At 45.2% G+C, this 17,285-nt stretch overlaps 2 protein-coding genes across 2 annotated transcripts in view; one reads left to right on the forward strand and one right to left on the reverse strand.

Annotated features, from left to right (window-relative positions):
- The window catches only part of LOC126100212 (HIV Tat-specific factor 1 homolog), a 564,133-nt gene that overhangs the window by 115,072 nt on the left and 431,776 nt on the right, over positions 1–17,285 (forward strand). The window lies entirely within an intron of this gene.
- LOC126100213 (lithostathine-1-like) overlaps positions 1–17,285 on the reverse strand; it is an 88,292-nt gene that overhangs the window by 70,884 nt on the left and 123 nt on the right. The gene's annotated exons all lie outside the window — the stretch shown is intronic.

Raw genomic sequence — 17,285 nt, forward strand, 5'->3', positions numbered from 1 at the left:
AATTACAGCATGAAAGTGTTACGAAAATATTCCATGAATCTGTGTGGACATCCGTGGAAGGAAAGGAGAATAATTTTTCACGAAATGCTATTGAGGAGATTTAGGGAAACAGCATTACCGACATAATGCAGAGCGATTCTACGGCCTTCCGTCGTTTATCTATCATGAGGACGGAATAAATGGGATTGGGGCTCCTATGGAGGAACGGAGGCAATAATTTTTCCTTCGCTGTATGTGCGAATGGAACAGGGAAGGTAAGACATGCTGCAGCAAACGATCCCTGACGAGATAGGGAGTCGTGTGGTCACGTGGTCATAAATGCGTTCTATACGCACTTGAAGACGGAGATAAAAGACCTCTGACAGTATCGGTTTCAGTGACTGAAAGCACGCACGAGAACAAGTGGAAATGTTCTGTCTGCACTTGTGTTTTAGCTCAACACTTAAGAGGACAATGAGCTATAGCACCATCATTTAGTAGCCACATCATCCTCTGTACCACCAAAGGCACGTCTTCCGCCAACGGGAGCAGGGCTGGTATTCCTCGCCTGTAAGGCGTTGTGGAAAGATGACTGGACCCACGATGCCGTTGCCGATAATCCCCGCCCACAAGTTTGTAACAGAGCTGATGGTTCGCTGTCATCAGATCGTGGGGATTCTCTGTAGCCAACGGGTGGGTGTTGTGCAAATTGATAATATCCCTCATAAAGGTAGTTTCATCCGTGAATATGCTGGATGACAGAAATCCCAGTGTCCAATCAACGACAAAACTGTCAGATTAAACTATATGGCTCCAGAGAAGTTTTCACGTCTCAAACATCTGTGATGTATGTATGCAGACTGTAGTGACGAATGAAAATTTGTACCAAGGCCAGGATTTTAGCCCAGGTCTCCTGTTCACTAAGCAGATGCGCTGGCCACCATGGCACAGTGGCTTTGGGTCCGCCGCTCGTGGTCTCGCGGTAGCGTTCTCGCTTCCCGAGCACGGGGTCCCGGGTTCGATTCCCGGCGGGGTCAGGGATTTTCATCTGCCTCGAGATGACTGGGTGTTTGTGTTGTCCTCATCATTTCATCATCATCCAGGAAAGTGGCGAAATTGGACTGAGCAAAGATTGGGTAATTGTACGGGCGCTGATAACCACGCAGTTGAGCGCCCCACAAACCAAACATCATCATCATCATCATCATCCTCACAGTGGCTTTGCTCAGCTGGACGGGCTACACTAGCATGCCTCCCTCCTCAATCCACATTCCTATTCACGCCTCAGCCCGCTTGATATTCCCCCTGTAAAGGCTCTCGTACTGTGTTGGAGTAGCATCTCAACATTGGATGAAACGAGGGATCCTGCACGAAACCCAGGCATAGGTGGTTTAACTAAATGAAACTGTATGGTTCCGGGGGTGAAACTGTCGCCGCGGAGGCAGTTCCGTTGGTAAAAAGGCCTCAACGTGTTGTTAGTGATGCAGATGGTGGGCAGCTGTCGTAGAGAAGCACGGTCGTCTATTTTACCCCATGCCGACGGGCTCGTGCACGGTGCTGATACCGGGGTCATGTTCTACAGCGTTCTGCACCTTAGATCTGCTCCCCGAAGTGGGTGTACTTCCCTGGGAACACATTTCCGGCCACATGGCTGTATGACTTTTTGTGCATCTTATCGCCACATGGGTCCTTTCCTGCAGTTCGCGCACCGCTTTTAACTAATAGCCCGTTCAGCCGGCGTGGCGTGGCGTGACGTGACATCTCCGCAGCTGAAACTGTCACCAGGCGTATTCTAACCTATCTTTAGCAAATTATGCAACGAAAAATGATTACCATCCTCCCTTCCGCGTGAAAAGGCCATTAGTCTCGCACATTGTCGCGTAATTTCCGCGGGTAATGAGTGGTTTATTCGGCGTTAAGTGAGACGCTGAGCCGTCGCGGCCTACGAGTTAATTAATAGCGCAGCGTGGAGCTGGGGCGTCACGCCGCGTGAGTCACAGGACACGCACCGCCAACCACCCCTGTCCCGTGTACAAAACCAGCAGGCCGCGGGCACACCCAGCTGACGGCGCACGTGTCTCAATGTAGCCGTTTCCACGTCTGGTGCGCGGGCTAGGGGTGCAACAAACAAAGTGAAGCGGACATTATGAGGGTGGTTTGATGAAAGCAAGAAAACATTTTTTTTTTTTTTTCGTAAACAGCTTATTGTACTTTTCGACATAGTCCCCTTTGAGGGATATATACTTGGTCCATCGGTCCTCCAGCTTTTTCATCCCACCAGAAAAATAGGTCCCGCCAAACTCTGGACAGTACTCGTTGACTACATGACTACCTCATTTGATGGAAATTTCTTCCCAGCAAGGCAAAGTTTCAAGTTAGGGAAATGGAAGGAGTCACTTGGGTGGGCCAAATCTGGTGAACAGGGCGTATGAGGAACCAATTCAGATCCCAGTTCATGCACTTTCGCCATTATTATTGCTGATATGTGGAATGGTTCATTATCCTGGTGAAAGAGAATTTCTTTTGCGTGCCAACCTGGGTGTGTTTCAGCCAGCACAAGTTTCAAACGATCCAGCAACGAGCATAATAGGGTCAAGTTACGGTTCTGCCTTTCTCCAAGTCATCCATGAGGATTATTCCTTGGGAATCCCAAAAAACAGCGGCCAATCATCTTACTAGCTGACAAATTGATCTTTCACGTCTTCGGTACACTTTCAGCAGCCTCTGTCCATCGTTTTGACTGTCGTTTTGACTCTTGTGTGTAATGATTGATCCAGGTTTCATCACAAATCGGTCCAAAAATCTTCGCGGATTGCGGTTAAACATTTCCAGACACTGTGTTGAAATGTTGTATCGGATGCGCTTTTGGTGGTCTGTGAGCAATCGCGGCACGCATCTCGCACACGGCTTCTTCATAGCCAATTCTCCCTGCAGGATACTACGCCCTCGGTCATGTGAGATGACTTCGATCTCAGCTGTTGCACGAATTTGTATTCGGCGGTCTAACATTACAATATCATGAATTTTGCCAGTGGTTCCCTATATGTGGACCTCAATTGGACGTCTGGAGCGCGCTTAATCTTCGGTGCTTGTCTGACCACATTTAAATTCATTAATCCATAAGTAAATTGTCTTAAGTTATGTTGCAGATTTCGCGTCAACTTCATCCAACTGTGTTTCGATTTTTGCAGCATTTTAACTCTTCATATTAAAATGTTTAATACCATCACGAAACTGTTTTCTTCATTTTCAATCGGAGTCTACAAACTGACCAATTCAGACGGCTGTCAGCAATAAACTGTTCGCTGTACATTGTTGAAATTTCGTTTACGGTCCTTGGAATAATCGGGCTTACCAACCAAGAAAGCGCAAGAAATATGTTCCATTCTCTCATGGAAATTTATCATTCATGTCAAACCACCCTCGTAATATAGACAGCGTTTCCCACGACAGAGGGGAAAAAAATTCATAGTGAGAGACAACATGCAATGCAAAAACGGGGTGAGAAGAGCCATATTAAAACTGTCCTCCCGAATCAGCTCTAAAGGCTCCATAGAGTTTTTAGGACCACTGTTTACTGTCCATGGCTACGGGGAAGCAGGGAATCACAGCCACAATTCGTTCGTGAGCCACGCATTTGGTTTCTGATTTGGAGGCGAGAACAGTTTCCACTCGTCCAGATAGCCGCGCACGTTAGCACGCCGCTTCCGGGATTCAGGGAGGCGCGGCGGCCTCGAATTGATCCCACGCGGTGGAGTACCGACGAAGCTCGGTGTGTCGGCCAGCCTGGATGTGGGTTTTATGCGGTTTCCCACATCTGATTAGGTGAACACTGTATTGAGATGTACCCAGCTCCTCAGTTACACGATTCTGGAACGCTTAGGAAACGTTCGCACACTTTCTCGTGGAACAGCACTAGACGCAGTCAGTTGGGGTACACAAACTCCGGCACTGCGGTGAGGAAGTGGGGCGGAGTGGCGTCAGGTAGGGCTTTCTGCCGCCCTCTACCACTAACGTAGCTAAATCCGAAAATTAACATGTCGACTCCTTCAAGATACGGCATAATGGCCAGGAAAAAGTAGGCGGGGTCAGGTTCAAGTAGTCTCATATTCCGAATCCTAATCCAAACAGGATTTCAGCACGATATGGTCTGCCTTTGTCGTGAAGAAAAACGGTGCAATGTTCCGTCGGACATTAACACAGGCACTGAAATATTGTATTTGCACTGAAATATGGCATTTATCAGCCGATATCGGGCACCGACTTTCAGTTACATAATGTGTGTACGAGTGCAGGTTGTGACGCAGGAACGAAGATCTATGGAAGTTTGGCTCAAGCCGCGAATCGTACACGGGTAGCCTAAGCGTAAATTCGGGTTCGACTACCGGTCCGGCACAAATTTTCATTGTCGTCATTCCCTTATACAATTGATGGTTGTTCGTATTGGCAACTGCGAATACATTTCATGTTTTACAAAAATATCTCTTAACGTCGGGAACTCCGTGAGGCTTATCGCGGTCGATTCTGTTGCACGTAGGAAGGTTTCCAGAAGACGGAGAAATACCTGCAGAGGACCGTAGATTGGGGCAGGCACTTGCTCTTGAACCTGGACGTCAATAAATGTGCTAGCAGGTGAAAATTGTAATTATTGACACTGCTTTTGTTGTAAGCTATTGACATGTTCCACATCATAACGAATTGTAATGTGTATTGCGCATTAAACGAGCAATAAACTATCCAAACGAACATACTGTACATGGGTCCCATTGTGTATACGGTGAGCGTGACGCATAGCCATCCAAAGACAAAGTGCAGCACCAGGTGGCAAAATAAGCTAGCCATTGTAGGACCCATATGAGGTCACATTAACAGCGGTCGTCGAGCGCAAAGAAGGGCGGAGCGAATGGACACACGCATGTTCGACTGGCGAAGGAAATGTGGACAATCTGAACTGGTAGTCACCCGAAAAAAGCACAACGTCTCGCGAGAACCTGCTTAGAAAACGTTAATAACCACCCTTCAGGGCAGAAGCTACAAATATACCCGCCATAGCAATAACAGCTTGCACAGAGGCTTCCAAACAGTCGTTTTCCTAAGTTCCATCACTGAATGGAAGGGAAAGAAACTTTAATATATAATAATAGTTATCATCATCATCAATCTGTCCTTCCACATGGTGAGCGATTTTCGTACATTACGTCGATCTGTTGCTTTATACTTCAGCAATCCTGTCACTATCGTCGTCGTCCTTTTTCTTGTCTCTGTCCCGGATCGGAACTGTTATGAACGGATGCGGCATGGTAGTTTAAGGGGTGGCCAGACGCCGTTCTTGTCGCCACCCCGCTAACCCCCCCCCCCATACGGAATGTGTGTACCCCATCTGTCAGCGTGTAGAGGTACTCATGTGAATATGAGCAAAAGTTTTCTAAATCTTTGTGAATCACGTAACTGAGGCGGGATTTCGGTACCAGGCCAGTATTCACCTACTCGAGTGTAGGAAACGGCCTAAAAACCACATCCAGACTGCTCAGCAAACCGACCCTCTTCGTTAATCCGCCGTGGGATTTTGTCCGGGATCGGCGCCCCCCCCCCCCCCCCCCCCCCATTTTAGTTTACTTTTTTATTTTTTATCTATATTAAAAAAATTATAGTTTCTTCCGTGTCATTAATTCGTTTTCATGCAAGAGTGTCTAACCTACCATGTACCATAAAAAATATCTTTTCTGCAGCTTCTGATTTCTTCTAGTCTGATCTGCCTATTATCCAGCCTTGGCCGCCGTATTTTAACAAGCGGACTATTGTCACCCTAGATAACTTTATTTCTGTTTGTTAGCGTATGGTACGAATTCAATAAAACAAAGTACGCTTTGTCCCGCAATTCACCGGATTTCGCAAAGTATAGATGTAAGTGTAGATGAAGTTAAGAAAATAACGAACTCTTGCAAGTTCGCGCAGCTGACGACGGCGAGTAGAAGGATTTTCTAACTATTGTAGAACAAATGTACAGTACGTAAAGTGGGTCCGGTGAACATTATTATGCAGGGTTATTGGAGTGATTCCTTAGCTTCTCCGGGCGTATTTGTTGGAAGAGCAGTCCATGGGGTTACTTTTCTTCGGATGGTAGTGAAGTTCTCCTTAGAGTGCTGAATAAAAAGGTGCAACAACATTGATCAGTATTTAATCTGGTTCGAACTGTCGGACGATCAAGACGCTACTGTTGTTGTTAATACTGTGCTCGTACTTTGTTTCAAGCAGAAATAAGACTGGTTGCGACTGTTGCGAGGAGCATGGAAAATTTCACCCACGAAAATTTGTGATCAATGTTGAAATCGAACTAAATAAATAATTATTAGAACTTTTGTGCCTTGACGGTAGTGGGACATTGATTTATTACTGTAAATGGTTATCCTTTGAATAAAAAACGAAACAATGCAACGAGTGATGTAACTGCAGAAAGTCAGCACGTAGGTATTACGCTACGACACCTTGGTACGGGCAGTTCTTTGAAAGCTTTGAAGTTTACAGGTAAAATTTCAGTCAGAGTATTTTTATATGTACACACACACGGGAGAGGGATGTATAAAAACTTAACATTTATTTGAATTACAAAGCGTGCCAATAAAACTCGAAATCATAATGCGAGTGACAACCCAGAAAAATCATTCTTAACTTTCCAGTTCATCTGCACTAACCTCCTGTAACGCGGCAGCGATTAGTACATTTCGATGAACTTTAATGTGAACGATCCTCTTCCTTGTTTTGAGTTCATTTTAGTAGATAAACATGATAAACATGACAGCGACACACAAAGAAGGCCCGAGCCCGTACTTCAGCAAAGCGCGTGAACGACTGGCAAAGCTGCCCTCAGACGGCAAAATAATCCACAGTTAGCACGAATTATTTCAGAAGTATTTGGTCTGCTCATTATCCATACTACTAAACGGCTAAACAGGTGCGCAGTCCCTGTTCCGGGTTGCTGAAGGGCTTCGAGGGGCAACAACAATTTGATTTTCAATTTCACACGATTACTGAGCGAATTTAAAAATTTAAAATGCTGCCATAATCTACTCGTTAAGAGTTTAACGCAGGAAGGCAAGCATTACGGTTAGAAACTTTGTGTCTGCCTTGAGGAAGGTGACTCGCGGCGCGCAAACTACCCAGGCTATATTCATGCAATGTTCGTGAAGGAGAGCACTTAGCGGCTTCCAAGAAACTTGAGACACAGTTTCATACCCTTAAGAAACTTTTCCACGGTGACTTCCTCATAAAATGATGAAAGTAAGAAAGTTTATCGCGTACTAAATTTTGGCTGTGCATGCAGTAAAACTGTCGCAACAGGCATGACGTTTTAATGTATTAGTTCTTTACTACTATATTCGCAGCACATTTTGCGGGCAGTGTCCAAATATAGCACTGAAGAGACCTGCGAAATTATGTCGTTGTACGTGACATAGTTTGGGAGATGAGTTTTTATACGTGGGAGTTAGTTTCTTTAAAAAAATCGAAAGTGGGGCTTCACTGGTTATTGCGTGGCCTCTTAACCTGACCCACGCACGTGGAATATTATTGCAGATTCGGACATTCTGAGGAATAATAGCGACTGGCCTGGGGCGACACCCCCGGGATAACAAGGCCGCCCAGCAGTGTTAGTGACGTCACACTAAGCGGCCCATAGCCGACGCAGCAGTCCACGGACACCTCCGTACAGACGCGCCTGATGCTGTCCGTCATACAGAAAGGAGCGAACTATAATTCGAACCAAACACCAAATTATATATATTCTTGTAAACAGCATAAAGGTTCATAACGAAATACCGATTACATATACGGGCAGGAATAGGTTCTAGAACTCCTCTCAAAAGTGTTTATCTTCAGTACCAGAATGAACATAAAATTGCCAGGTTTTTTAAATAGAAAAGCACTTTGTTAGTAACAGACAGCAATAATGAGACTTGCAGTTGGTGATTTCTGCGTGGAAAAGGAAATAAGCTGTAGAGAGATTGAAAATGGTAAGTAAAGAGAGCCTCTGCCTTTTGCTCACATTCTTACATGTAATGCACGTGGTTGTTTTTCATTTCCTTACCTTTCATAACATTTTTAATATTGTTTCAAGAAGTGTATCTTCAATAGCAGAGTGAACTTCAAATTGTCAGGCTTTTCTTAAAGGAAAGAGCAGTCCCTTAGTATCACAGTGCAAGACAGAATCTTGTGTTCAGTGATGTCTATGTTAAAAGGAGAATATTTGATATCTATCTTTTGTTTCCATTCTTTATTACTGGGGATACACTTGTAAAAATTCTTGAAAAGAGCTGTCACCATGAACATATGAGTAAATTCACAATAGTCATGTGTTTTATGAGATAAAGCGAACTCTTGTTACCTTATTGTAAACGAAAGTTGTGAGGGTTTTGCTATGTATGACAGTGTTTAAGATAATTTACTTTCAGTGTAATAGCTTGAAAATGTTAAGTCCTGCTGTCAGTTGGCATTTGTCACTACCTGTATGCGAGTTTTAAAGCTAAATAGTGTTCTGACAATTATAAAATAATGGCAAAGTTCCTCAATCGATTAAACTTATTCCTGCCCGTATATGTAATCGGTATTTCGTTATGAACCTTTATGCTGTTTACAAGAATATATATAATTTGGTCTTTGGTTCGAATTATAGTTCGCTCCTTTCTGTATGACGGACAGAAGATCGTTAGCATCAGGCGCCTGTACGGAGGTGTCCGTGGACTGCTGCGTCGGCTATGGGCCGCTTAGTGTGACGTCACTAACACTGCTGGTCGGCCTTGTTATCCCGGGGGTGTCGCCTGGGGCCGCCTAAGGCAATTAACTTATGAGGAAGTGACAGAGTGCTGGGTGCCGGTTACGCACAGTGTGAGGGGTAGTGGTGTTTACTGGCTCGCGACGGCAAGTGTTTGCTACGGGTCGGGCCTTTGTTAGGGAGGCGCGACACGGGCGCCGTGGCTTGTGTGGTCGCGCTTGTCGGCGAGTCGGGCCGCGTGCCTGCGTGCGCGACAGACGAGAGGAGAGGAGAATAGAGAGGGAGGAGACGCGGAAGAGGCGGCCGCAGCGCGCCACCTGCAGGGGGCGTCGCCCGGCGCGGCCCACGCCGCCGCCGCCTCCCTTGTTTTCCTCCTTCCCCACGAGCACCGCGCCAAAAGCTGCTGTACGAGCAGAACAACCATTCCGCTATTGGCTGTTCAGTAAGGTTCAGAAGTCGGGTTAAAATTCTGGGTCAAAAATATCGACGGTAGGATTCCCCGATTCCTCTTGAACTGAACGGTTTACCGGGAATAAATTGAAAGTTAACCGAATAAAAACGAACGTGTTGGCAAAAGCAGAAATATGAAGCGGCAGTGAAGTGAAAACTAGACAGAATGAAAGAAGAGTAAGTAAACAGTTTAGTATTTCAAAAGTTATCTCCACAACTGTTTATACATTTATCTCGCTGTAAGACAAGACTGTTTAGTGCCTTCGTGGAGAAAAAAAGTTTGCGGTTGCCTACGGAACCATGACTGTACCCAGGAGTGCAACTCTGCGCCAGATGCAAATCGACGGCCACGAATGTCTTTCTTCAGGGCTCTGAAAATATGGGATTTGCATGGGGGGGGGGGGGGGGGGGGCGGAGTGGCCGAGCGGTTCTAGGTGCTACAGTCAGGAACCGCGCGACCACTACGGTCGCAGGTTCGAATCCTGCCTCGGGCGTGGATGTGTGTGATGTCCTTAGTTTAGTTAGGTTTAAGTAGTTCTAAGTTCTAGTGGACTGATGACCTCAGAAGTTAAGTCCCATAGTGCTCAGAGCCATTTGAACCATTTTTGCATTGGGGGAGGGGGGGGGAGGACATCGGAACTCTATGGAGGGCTTCACGGCGAAATTTTTGTGCCGAACAACCTTGGCAAGCTGTGGGCGGGCCCAACTGCAGAAGTTTCGCTGTGAAACCCTTACACGACCCCCTACACTCTTGATCTCTCCCAATGCGATTTCTATATTTTTGGAGCCCTGAAGAAAGACATTTGTGGCCATCGGTTTGCTTCGGACGAAGAGGTGCAACCCTCGGCACAATCATGATTCCGTAGGTAACCGCAAACATTTATCTCCATGAATGTACTGACCCTCTTGTCTCATATTGACGTAAATGTATTAACAGTTACGGTCATTACGCTTGAAATAAAAAACAGTGAACTTACTTTTTGCCCTCAGTCTCGTTTTCATTTGACTGGCCCTGTAATACAGGTGGAAAAGTTAGCATCAGAATTGGGGATCTTGTGGTGGACAAAGCTATGAAATTCTGTTACTTTGGAAGCAAAACAACGCGTGACGGATGAAGCAAGGACGACATAAGAAGACTAACACAGGCGGAGAGTATTCTTAGCCAAAAGTCTACTAATGTCAAAGGTAGACCTTAACTTGAGAAAAGAAATTTGTGAGCACAGCGTTATGTGGTAGTCATTCGTGTACTGTCACAAATCCGGAAAGGAAATAAATCAAAGCGTTTGAGGTGTGGTGCTACAGAAGAATCCTGAGCAGTAAGTGGACCGATAAATTAAAAAAAAAAAAATCGTGATTTTCTACAGAACTGACAAGGAAAAGAATATGTGGAACACACTAAAAGAACAAGAAGTAGCAACAGAACGTTAACACATCTCAAGACATCAGGGAGTAATGTCCATAGTACGGGAGGAATTAGAGAGCGCAGAAGTTGTCGAAGAGAGGTTGCAGTAAGTCCAGCAAATAACTGAGAGCTTTGGCTATGAGTTTTACTATGAGTTGAATAGCATCACGCAAGAGAAGAAATCGTGACGACCGACATCAAGTCAGGCAATCGACTGGAAAGAAAAAGACTACGGTATGTTAAGGCCTGCCTCATACTGGCAAAACATAATCTTATTGATCAGTCGCGGAATGGGTGATTTGCTCGTAACGCTTAGACCGCTACCTCCTGATACAGGTACACTATCTGATCAGAAGTACTTGAACATCTATCTCTTTGTAATGCGGAATTGACCCGTAGATGTGAAGAGACGGCAGACTCGGCAGTATAAATGGAGACGGAGAGTTTGTGTTAGTAGAGGAGCAGTAACAGCAGATTGGTCAATCAGCAGGCCTCAGTGACTACCAGTGTGGACTAGTCATTGGACATCACCCGAATAAGAGATCCGTCGGGGAAATGTCAAGCCTTCTGAAGCTGCCCTAGTCGACAGTTGATGATGTGACTGTGAAGTGGAAACGGAAAGAAACAACCACACCTAAACCAAGGTCAGACGGTCAGGAGACGGTGCTTGTAAAAAATTGTGTGAAATCAGAGGAAGAAACCACTCGGTGAGTTCCAAAGAGCTACCAACAGTCCAGGTACAACAGCGACTGTGCGTAGCTAGTTAAAAAGAAACGGGTACAGTGGTCGGGCAGCTCGTCATAAGCCATACATTTCTGTAGTAAATGGTAAGCGTCGCTTGAGGTGGTGCAAACAGCGACGCCACAGGAGAGTGGATGCAGAGTTGAAGTAGTCATAAAGACGACGGGTGGACACACTCCGTCTTAATTTGCACTATTGGGTGTGCGGAAACTTTCGATAAGATTGCGTAAGTCATCAAGACCGGTATACACAATTGAATTACACTCAGAGACGTGAAATCAGTGGAATAAATGCGGAAAAATGTGTGAATGTGCAGTGCGATGAAATGACACCAGTGAAAAACGTTATGTGACGCTGAACCTGCTATATTATGAATATGCCACGACACGTTGATTACGCTGCAGGTTCAGCGTTGCTGAACACATTATCACTGATATTATTCCGTTTCATTGCATATTCCTGTGTTAAATTCCCATTGATTCCATTCATTACATTTCTTTGAGTTAAAACTCAACTGATACATGGCAGCGTAAGCAACAGCTCTCAAGCAAAACTGTGTTACTCTTCCCACGTACCGCGCAATGTAAAAGGAGCGAAGCAGAATTAATCCTCTAAGATTTCGTACTTTTCATTGCAGGATGAGTGCAATTTGAGAAAGCTTGATGACCAGTAGCTGCATTCAGAAAAGAAATTACAAGCGGACTCGAAAGAAAAGCAATTAGTGCTGGGTACTATTTACTTTGCTGCTTCAAGACAGTTGTTGTTGTTGTGGTTGTGGTCTTCAGACCAGAGACTGGTTTGATGCAGCTCTCCATGCTACTCTATCCTGTGCAAGGTTCTTCATCTCCCAGTACCTACTGCAGCCTACATCCTTCTGAATCTGTTTAGTGTATTCATCTCTTGGTCTCCCCCTACGATTTTTACCCTCCACGCTGCCCTCCAATACTAAATTTGTGATCCCTTAATGCCTCAGAACGTGTCCTACAAACCGGTCCCTTCTTCTAGTCAAGTTGGCCACAAACTCCTCCCCAATTCTATTCAATACCTCCTCATTAGTTATGTGACCTACCCATCTAATCTTCAGCATTCTTCTGTAGCACCACATTTCGAAAGCTTCTATTCTCTTCTTGTCCAAACTATTTATCATCCATGTTTCACTTCCATACATGGCTGCATTCCATACAAATACTTTCAGAAACGACTTCCTGACACTTAAATCTATACTCGATGTTAATAAATTTCTCTTCTTCAGAAACGCATTCCTTGCCATTGCCAGTCTACATTTTATATCCTCTCTACTTCGAGCATCATCAGTTATTTTGCTCCCCAAATAGCAAAACTGCTTTACTACTTTAAGTGTCTCATTTCCTAATCTAATTCCCTCAGCATGACCCGACTTAATTCGACTACATTCCATTATCCTCGTTTTGCTTTTGTTGAGACTGGTGGTAAGCTGCATATTTAACATTGACAAAAACGGCTTTATTTGTAGCTTGTATATTACGCCATTTGAGACGGATTCGACGAACCTTCGAAACTGTGTCACGCTGATCGGATTGGGCATCACAGATAAGAAACGTTCGCGTTGGCCCGCGTCCCCGCCGCCGTGTTGATCCAGACTGTTTGCTGTGCTAACACGGACGAGAGCGACGCCGGACGCGTCGAAGGACCACACTGTTCGCAGATTTCGCCCGCGGCCGCCTCTGAAACGAGGCCGCTTTCATCTGCCGGCACAGCGGAGCATACTGGCCGACCGCCGCGGTCTCGCCCGCAGCTTGTCCCTCCCGCTGAATGGCTGCTCACTCGAGAGCAACTCTCCTGTCAGAAAGAAAGCAGGCGTCGGTACACCGACGTCATTTCAACTCGCGTTCTCTGAAAATACTGTGTGTGGCACTAGCTCTATGCCATGTGAGAGCGTTGTATCACGACGAAAAAAGCAAGTACACTACATAGCGTATATACAGTCAGCACTTAACACTTGATGTGGCAGAGGGAGAACCTGGCTGTCCTTCATGCTGCCTAGCTCTGGTAAGGAATGTGTGACGCACTCCTCTCTGTCCATTTGTCAAATTTACGGTTAAGAAATTTCCTTTTGACATTATTGGTAGTTCGTCGAAGAGACACATTAATTAGCGAGTCACCTTTTTTGGGTAGTACGGAGGTAACAATATAGTTCGCAAACAACACTTTCAAAATTGGAAGCTGCGTTGTATCCATAACAGTTTCAGCTAGTTTCAGATGTGTTCGTTAATCACGCAATCGATTCTGTACGGCTAATTCTTTTTCCGGAAAGAAAGCAGTACATCTTCTGCTACTTTTGGGTCTTGTGTCACAATCGTATCGTAATGCGATCGTCGTAATTACTGGCATTATGCCAAGAGATGAATACACTAAGCAGATTCAGAAGGATGTAGGTTGCAGTAAGTACTGGGAGATGATGAAGCTTGCACAGGATAGAGTAGCATGGAGAGCTGCATCAAACCAGTCTCAGGACTGAAGACCACAACAACAACAACAACAACATGCCAGTAGCAGAAATGCAGCGTTCGAAAGATAAGCTGACAAACTGTATTTGGCTTGGGTTCGCAGTCTCGTTGAATTTTTGAACGACAACATTTTCGGCATCGAGTACAATATTTATTATAATGTCCACAATCGCAATTTCGACTTAAGAAAATTCAAGTGGTTAAGAAGCTGAAAGCACAGCAGTTGTCGACATTCATAAAATAAGCAAAAGGAATTTGAGATTTCGTGGCTAATGCCAGCATTCGCTAATATACTGTCGATACGTTTTCGACCAGTGCGGTGTTCGTCACTGACATGTGTGGGAGTCACGAGTCCTGTTTCATGAGATTTGTTTCTGTCTGTTACATACCGATGGTGCATGTAACGAATGCTGACATTCACATTTTTTTTATTTTACTGATGTTGACAAATGCTGTTTTCAGCATCTTAACCACTTGAAAATGGATTAAAGGTAGAAACTTTAGTTGTGGAAAAACAATACGTAGCGCAGTCCATGGCGAAAATGTTGTGCAAGTAAATGACAATCTTTATTCGCTTTTCGCATACTCTTTCTGTCTAGATTTAATCAGATTTGTCGATTAATGAAATTGCTTCGTTCGATTTACTAAGATGAACTGCTATTTTCTTGAAACACGCATTTTTGTTTGAAACTGTGACACCTGTCAATTCTTAGTACACGCCCATCGTATCGAGGCGGTATCGCCCGGTAATATTGTCGCCCAATTTCGTTTCTGTCCAGTACCTGAGTGTCATTAAACGTGCAGCAGGCCTCTGGCGGTTGTTTCGTGAAACTGCATGCGCTAAGAGAACAGACTACCGCCAAAAGAATAAACACCTCCAAGTGCACATGCCTTGTACAGAGTACAGGGCGCCTTGAAGACTGAAACATCGAAAGAGTACCCGTGCGCAGATTATACTTACAGTTTCGCTAATTCTCACATGTGAATTCCCGGACATTTCGTTAACGGATTGTAGGACGTTAACCAAGTGTAGGACTGACCCTTTCTGTAAGTGAATGACGTGTCTGGTACTTCATTTACAGCTGTCATCCGCGGTCCACGTCGTTTGATCTAGTGTCGTTAAGGCAATTGTGGAGGTGGTCGAGTAATTCAGTGAGGAACTGTGTGCCCTAATATATCTGAAGTTTGGAAATTTGTGGGACCAAACTGCTAAGGTCATCGGTCCCTAGACTTACACACTACTTACTCTGACCTAAACTAACCTACGCTAAGGACAACACACACATACCCATGCCCGAGGGAAGACTCGAACCTCCGACAGGAGTTCTCTGAAGTTTGACGCAGCAGACTGAACACGTGTGATTCGGCTGCATTGTGGTTTGCATCAGACACTCAACTGTGCTAATGGTATTTTATTTGGACGTCAATGTATTTAGAGAAGAGTTTACCTGTCGTAGAAGCAGGCCTAGGTTGCCCCTTTAGTAAACAGGAGTCACGGGTTCGAGGAGTTTTTACGCCTCGAGTGTGAGTTTAAAAGTACTTTTACTGTATTAGTTCTCTAAATAAACAGCACTGTAATTCATGGCATACACTTAATCGAGTATCTTATTTAATTTTCTCCGTAGCTGGAATGTTTATGATGACACACCAATCGCAATGAAACCCGCCTTCTGTCACAAAATGTTTAATACTGCAGGGTGCATTTCAAAACCCTTTGGGTTCCTCTTCAGATGCCATAAAGTTTTTAGTGTAAAATTGCAATTAGATTCACCGCGAATACTTAAAGCGACACTTTTATGTAAATATACAGATGTAAGACTTTCAAACATCACCTGAAGGTGGAAGCACAGAGTTTTAAATGCATGGTAAAGTAATAAACATTTTGTCAGTGAAGGTGGATTTAATTCAGTACTGCGATTTCGTAACCTCTGTTCTCGAAATACCTGTGAGTGTAATTCGTTAGAAGCGAGCTTCAAATATTGGAGCTGACAGTGGGTAGTTTTCAGAGTGAATCTCTCTGCGGCGGTCTGTTCGCTGTTGTGAAGCTTCACGGCAGATTAAAACTGTACCCCGGGCTGGGACTCAAACCCGGAACATTGGCTGCCAAGGTAGCTCTGTCGGCAAGGGCATTGCCCGCGGAAGGCAAGGTTCCTAATTCGGGTCCAAGGTCGGTACACGGTTTCAATCCGGCAGGAAGTTTGAATGGACAATGAAAAAGTAATAAAGATAAACACACCCGACAAGCACGTTGGGGGCGTTGGGAAGCCTTAACCTGAAGGAACACTGAAGCACACTTCTGTGTAAGAGAGAGGTGGCTGTGTTGTTAACGCTAGTCACACATCTAGGCCTAACCTCCCTCCGATGATTTCCGGTTTAGGTTTCTCCAGGTTCTCTGATATCACTTTGGCCAAGTCCTAGGATGGCGGCGAGAGAAGACTTCGACATATGTACGATACGAGTTTTCAGTGCCTGTTGTGTTCAGAAGTACGAGCGTTGCTTCGGACTTCCATACACGTCCGAAGGCATACACTGAAGCAACGACATCCGTTACGAAATACATGAAATGTATTCACAAATGCGAATATGGACAACTTTCAGTTGTATGATGGAATGTCGACAATTAAAATTTGTGCCGGACTGGGACTCGAACGTGGATTTCCCGCTTATCGCGAGCGGTCGCCTTACTGGTAGGCGGTCAGACCGAAACTTCCGTATTTCGTCAGCCACGTGTTTACAACCTGTACTCGTACATCCATTATGTATATTTCCGTATAAGGGAGACATTGTACTTGAAAGTCGCCTGCCCGGTGTCGACGGATAAAGGCAGTATTGCAGTGATTTCGTTCAGAAATACCATGCAATGTCCCTTCGGACTTAGACACCTGGCAAGTGACTTTCAATTAAAATGTCTCCCGTGAACGGGGATATAAATAATGGAGGTACAAATACAGGTTGTAGACACGTGGTGGACGACACTTGGAAGTTTGTGTCTGGATAGCCTAACAGGAAGGAAATCCGGGTTCGAGTCCCGGTCCGACACAAATTTTCACTGTCATCATTCCTTTGCACAGCTGAATGTTGTCCATGTTGACAACTGCGAATATACTTCATGTAGTCGCAGGTGTTTTCGCATCACCGCCTCCCGCCCCCACCCCCCCCCTCCCTATCCTTACTCGAAGCCCAACTTCTCTATCGTCGAAGCCCAACTTCTCTATCGTCGGGTCATTAAACTGTGACGACGACAACAACAACAAAACCGAATACAGTTCTGCGTACACTTGTAGAGATGCTGGATGGTTACTGAGGTGAGCCACTGGTATTCTTTCACAAACAGCTACGGTTTTCTTTTAAAAACATTTCGACGAAATCTTTGCGACACTGACGAAATAAGCGAGGCACACCGCCCGCCTCCACTATGCGGAGTCAAGCCGTGGGCGCTGGACGGACGTGCCCGTCTGGC

Source organism: Schistocerca cancellata, chromosome 9, assembly GCF_023864275.1.
Source record: "Schistocerca cancellata isolate TAMUIC-IGC-003103 chromosome 9, iqSchCanc2.1, whole genome shotgun sequence".
Taxonomy (NCBI): Eukaryota; Metazoa; Arthropoda; class Insecta; order Orthoptera; family Acrididae; genus Schistocerca; species Schistocerca cancellata.